The following is a 6,448-nucleotide window of genomic DNA, read 5'->3' as shown; positions in this document are numbered from 1 at the left end:
GCTCTTTCTGCGAAGAAATTTTTCCTAAATAACCAACCTGAATCTCCCCTGGAGCAACTTAAGGCCATTATCTCCTGGATATCAGTCCCTGCTTTGAACTCTAGCCTCACAAAATGTAAAAAAGTTCATCAATTAGAAATGCTATACTGGAAGGGAAGTTTTTCCCCAACCGCAGTGGTTTTTCCTGTTGCTGGAAAAATTCTCCTTCTAGCATGCACATTGCCAAACTGTACTAGCATTTTCACCAGACTCAGTAAAGCGGTATTTTTTGAACAGAAAAACATTCACTATGAAATCCCCACCCATCACAAAACCTGTCTGCCACAGTAACAACTCCAGGCAGCCCCTAATAGGGGTTGGTGGAATTGAGGAGGGGAGATGCAGAAGCAGATGAATGCTTTTCTCTTTGCATCAAAGCTGTTTTCGTTGCTTCCACCCCTGCTACATTTCGTGAGACCACATGACTCAAAGGCCAGAATTTCTTTTTAGTCTTAGGCTCATATGCGTTTGCATCAGAAAAATGCAAAGCAAACCACCAGTAAATGTATAGATGTACCACTGCTTCTGCTCTGAGTGCTAATAAGTTTTTTCTCTCCTTCCTGTTCCTTTTTTCCAAAGCATGCCCAGCAGCACTCATCCAAGATTCATTCTCAGGCACTAACTCTACATTTGGATATGCGTCACCATAGCCAAATGACAAGTATAGCTCTCCAGAGAGCACCAGAATGAGTTTGTCTTACGTTTCCTTCCTGAATGCAAACAAAAGGATAACATACAAGTACCACCTTCCTGCCCCAATTCTACCACGACCAAGTGTTTTTTACTTTTCACATACTCCTACCTCTGGAAGGAAAGTAACAACGAGAAGGGTCCATGCAGGAGACAACTTAGCTCTTTCCTTGGGGCTGAGCACAAAGTTTTCACCACTAGAGAAAGGACACTGCTACAGCAGCACAAAAACAAGGGCAATAAAAGAATATAATGATATATGAAAGCTGAAAACCAGACAACTGCTCACAACTAAGTACCACCCATTGGCTTCATACCTAATTTTCAAATGCCTCTTGTACTGCCAGAAGTCTATAAGCTGGAAAAACCCCAAATTTATTCATCTTCCAGCATTATAAAAAAGGGGTTAAATAGAGGTTTAGCAAATATTCTGTGTTCTTATATGAAGACACTGAATAATCACAACACCAAAATTGCATGCATCTTTGATATACTGGACACTGTAAATATAGCGATTAAAATATCCAAAAATCCAAAAGCATTCAGCATGCTTGCTTCATGATACCAGATACATTTTGCCCTTTCTTCATGACTGGCTAACAATTTCCCCCTGGAAAAGCTTAAGTTTTAACCAGAAGGAAGCTGTGTAAGGCTTTGCTTTTGCACATATCCATTACAGATGCATGGCTTTTAGTGTAGGTTGATGCAAATACACACCTTCTCACTTTGTAGCAGACAAACCTGGAAACCTTAATGTATCTCACAGAGACTCTGGGTGGACCCTGAAAAGTCACAAGAATGTACAGACTTAAACATTTTTCCTGAACTTTTAATATAAACGACAAAAAAAGTATGTTCTTTCCTTTTCTCCACACCACTAAGCATTCCCTTTTCCTGAAAGCTCGAATCAAATAAATAAATAAATAAATAAATAAAAATTTAAAAAAGAGCAACTAAAGTTAGCAAGGTGCCTGACATAGTAGTTCACTACTCTTTAAAAGTATATCAAAATAACTGAAACCCGACTGGTACAAAACCATATGGGCTCACATCATACACCAACAGTGTTGAACAAGGAGCAGATACTGCTGAGAAGCAGCTCAATCCCAAACAACTGCAAAGGGCCTGTACTGAGAGCCTGCCAGGGCTGGGCAAGGCTCAGCTTTATGATACCCAGAGAAAGCACAGAACAGCAGCCCCACCTGCAAGCTGACTTCTACAAAGAGGGAATTTATCTCCTCTGAAAAATTTAATCTCTCTTTCTGTCTTTCACTAACAGGAGACTTTCTTTTGTTCAGAGGGAATCACAAGAAAAAAGAAAAGAGTGAAGCTTTTAGTGCAAAGTTTTCTCTGTGGAAATGTTTCACTGCAAAATTCAGAAGTATACGAAGATGCAAAAGCAAGAAATATTTTGGTTTGAAAAATCTAACTGAAACTTTGTTTCAGACTCAACTTACACTGAAGTTGCATAATACAGGAAAAATTATAAAATAATTTCCCACTGATTGGAAAAAGGGGAAACATAACCCCCATCCTCAAGAAGGGAAGAAAACATCTGGGGAACTACAGGCCAGTCACTCTCACTTCCGCGTCTGGTGGAGCAGATCCTCCTGAAGGTCCTACTAAGGCACATGGAAAATAGAGATGAGGTGATTGGTGGTAACCAATATGGCTTCACCAAGGGCAAGCCATGCCTGACAAATTTGGTGGCCATTTATGATGAAGTTACAGGGCCAGTGGATAAAGGAAGAGAAACTGACATCATCTACCTGGACTCATGCAAAGCACTGTCTCACATGACATCCCGGTTGCAAAATTGGAGAAAAATGGATTTGATGGATGGACCACTCGCTGGTTAAGGAATTGGCTGGAATTTGCACTGAGAGAGTTACAGTCAGTGGTTCAGTGTCCAAGTGGAGACCAATGACAAGTGGTGTTCCTCAGGGATCAGTGCTGGAACAAGTGCTATTTAACATCTTTGTAGGTGACATGGACAGTGGGATCAAGTGCACTCTCAGCAAGTTTGCAAATGACACCAAGCTGAATGCTGCAGTTGACACACTAGAGGGAAAGGGTGCTATCCAGAGGGAGCTGGACAGGCTTGAGAAATGAGTCCATGACAACCTCATGAATTTCAACAAGACCAAGTGCAAGGTCCTGCATCTGGATTGGGGCAATCCCAAGCACAGATACAGGTTGGGCAGAGAATGTCTTGAGAGCAGCTCTGAGGAGGAAGAGTTGGGGATATCAATTGATAAAAGACTCAACATGAGCTGGCAATGTGTACTTGTAGCCCAAAAGGTCAATCGTATCCCAAGTTGCATCAAGAGAAGTGTGACAGCAGGTCAAGGCCCCTCTACTCTGCTCTTGTGAGACCCCAGCTGGAGTACTGCATACAGTTCTGGGCCCCCAGCATAAGAAAAACATCAAGCTGTTGAAGCGAGTCCAGAGGAGGGTCATGAAGATGATCAGAGGGCTGGAGAACGTCCCCTGTGAGGACAGGCTGAGAGAGCTGGAGCTCTTCAGCTTAGAGAAGAAAAGGTTACAGGGGGGACCTTATAGCAGCCTTTCTGAATCTGAAGGGGGCCTACAGGAAAGTTGGGGAGAGTCTTTTTATACATGCATGTAGCGACAGGACAAGAGAAAATGGTTTTTAAGGGGAAGAGGGTAGGTTTAGACTAGATATTAGAAATAAATTCTTTACTGTGAGGGTGTTGAGACACTGGAACAGGTTGCCTAGAGAGGTTGTAGATGCCCCTTCCCTGCAGGCAGTCAAGGCCAGGCTGGAGGAGGCTCTCTCTGAGCAACCTGGTCCAGTGGGAGGTGGCTCTGCCTGTAGCAAGGGAGATCAAAACAGATGATCTTAAAGGTCCCTTCCAACCCAAACCATTCTATGATTCTATGAAAGAAACTCAAGAGAAAATCCTATTGCAAAAATGAGGTGAAGTGCTGTACAGGTCTACATTGGAAAAGTTTTGCAAATGCAACTACTTGGCCAGAAGCATAGAAAAAACCATACCCATAAACATTTTGGCAAAAGTCACAGCTGTATGAATGCCAGTAAGAAGCCCCACCAGTCTCATGACTAGCTAAAGCCTCTGCAGGGAGCCCAGAGAGTAATTAGAACAATTTGAGGGAAGGATGCTGTATAACACAGAACATGAAAAATATGTAGCTTTGTTGCTCTGGTATGCAGGCTGTGCTTCAGATATGAAACTACTTGCACTAATTGGAGGCAAGTAGAGGAATCAAGGTTAGCATTGCCAGTATTAATCAGGTAATCATAGGGGAGTTTAGGGATGCAGTCTTAGGATCTTAGGAGACTACTTTTACGTTGCAGATGGTGAAATGATCACAGAGTAGCTGGGTGCAATTTATGAGATTTGAGAATGATAATTAGTGGTTTTGTAGTTCTAACTGTACAAAATAATACAATTATAAACGAATGGTAGCAGTTTCTCTATTAATAGTATCTATCATTAGGCTACTTAATAGTATGTTGATTAATCAGTAAACATTGATGTCTGTTTAAACAGTTATGACTTGCAATTTAAAAGGGAAGAGATGGGCCCTGAAGTAAGAAGGAATAAACCAAACCCTCTTTATTGCTATGCTTCCTCCATGGAGCTGGTACTGACTGCTGTTAAGAAAAGCTACAGAGAGGAGAGGCTGGTGGTATAAGCTAGTGGTTGGGGAGGATTTGCTCATATAGATACATTAGCAGTCTTGTATTGGCAAATCCAAAAAGAAGTTACAGATGTTGATGGAGCATTTATCTGCTTACTAGTTTATATCTTTTACTCTTGCCATGCATATTACAAATATAATAATCTTGATAAGTAGAAAATGGCATTTTCACCCTTTAATACAAAAGAAGCATCAAAACAAGGTGAAGAGTGATATAGATACATGAAGCCACTTCTCCAAGTAAAGAACTTTCTTTGCAGGCATTTTGAGCTGATTATCTCCATGGTCAGAGCCTTCAATCCGATAAAGAAACATGCTTGTTGGCCAGCTAAGCAACTTGCTAAGCAGAATTCCCACTGCCAGCACTGATACCACTTCGTTTAAATGCAGTTTCTCATCCCACAGGCTTCGGCTGTTTGAAGGGAAAGCAGTTCTCAGAACAGATGGAGTTGGTAATAACGCACTTTCTAGGAGATACAAGGATTATACAAGGAATAAAATGGCGAAACAGCGTCTGGAGTACACGTTGTAAACTTAAACCTTCTGAATTTCCTTCCCACTGAGAACAACATGGTGGGGCAAACTGGAACTTCACAGCTTTCCAAAACATTAACCATCATGGCTGTTTCTCCTCAGAACACTGGCTACTGAAACTATTGAGACACGTTCCAATCTCGCACCCACAAAGAAATCTTGTGACTTGTCATTTTGAGTCAGTGTCAGGAGCACTGCCAAAAAAAGAATGAAGTAGCTGTCTCAAAAGAGCAAGAGAGAGTCTATGCAACAGACAGGGAAATGGTGCAGGCACTTGCCTATGTATAACAGTGCTTCTGAGCTCAGCTACAAAATCACACTGGATTTCTGCTAGGACATCTACACCAGCCATCATCCTGCTTCCAGTTAAGTAGGAAGGCCCATATTCAGACAGCCCAGTGTTGTTCTACTTTCAGGCTTCTACTTTTTCCCCCCTCTACTCAGCTCTTGTGAGGCCCCATCTGGAGTGCTGCATCCATGTCTGGAATCCCCATACAGGAAGGATGTGGAGCTCCTGGAGCAGGTCCAGAGGAGGGCCACTAAGGTGATCAGAGGGCTGGAGCACCTCTCCTGTGAGGAAAGGTTGAGGGAACTGGGCTTGTTTAGCCTGGAGAAGAGAAGGCTCCAGGGAGACCTCATTGTGGCCTTCCAGTACTTGAAGGGAACGTATAAACAGGAGGGGGAACGGCTGTTTACGAGGGTGGGCAGTGACAGGACAAGGGGGAATGGTTTTGAACTGAGACAGGGAAGGATTAGGTTAGATATTAAGAAGAAGTTTTTCACACGGAGGGTGGTGAAGCACTGGAACAGGTTGCCCAAGGAGGCTGTGGATGCCCCATTCCTGGAGGCATTCAAGGCCTGGTTGGATGTGGCTCTGGGCAGCCTGGTCTGGTGGTTGGCGACCCTGCATGCAGCAGGGGAGTTGAAACTAGGTGATTGTTACAGTCCTTTTCAACCCAGGCCATTCTATGATTCTGTGATTTCCCAGGCTGCTTATACTTAGACTGAATTCTCTGCAAGATATGGCCCAGGCTTCTGGATATCCAGAGAGCAGCTACCACAGGGCTTCTGTGAAGATGAAAGGCTGCTTTGCTCAAGTACTTCAAGCAGTCACTGTCATGGAAAATAGTGCCAACTGGATAAGGTGGAGAGAGGCAAGGTGGGATAAAAAGAAGACCAGTGTCCAGGTAAACCACTCCTATCCAGACTTGGGCTCCATTTTACCCAGTAACCTGCCTCAGCATTATCTATGAACAGGCAGGAAGAGAAGAGTAAGAACAGGGTAAATATACAATACTATTCACATGTATTTTCCCAGCTTACAATTATTTTCATCTCTAGACTGGTCCTGAGCATAATTTAGCTTATTAGTCATACCCTCAGTTCCACTGGATATCTTTCAAACATTTGCCCTGTATTTTGTTTTGCTTCGTTCACTGAGCATTAAACTGACATTTTAAAGAAAGCATCATTGTATCATTGCTTAAGGAAAAAATAA

This window comes from Meleagris gallopavo, chromosome 3, assembly GCF_000146605.3.
Source record: "Meleagris gallopavo isolate NT-WF06-2002-E0010 breed Aviagen turkey brand Nicholas breeding stock chromosome 3, Turkey_5.1, whole genome shotgun sequence".
In the NCBI taxonomy this organism is placed as follows: Eukaryota; Metazoa; Chordata; class Aves; order Galliformes; family Phasianidae; genus Meleagris; species Meleagris gallopavo.
The sequence above is the reverse complement of the archived record's forward strand: the minus strand, read 5'-3'. Positions refer to the sequence as shown.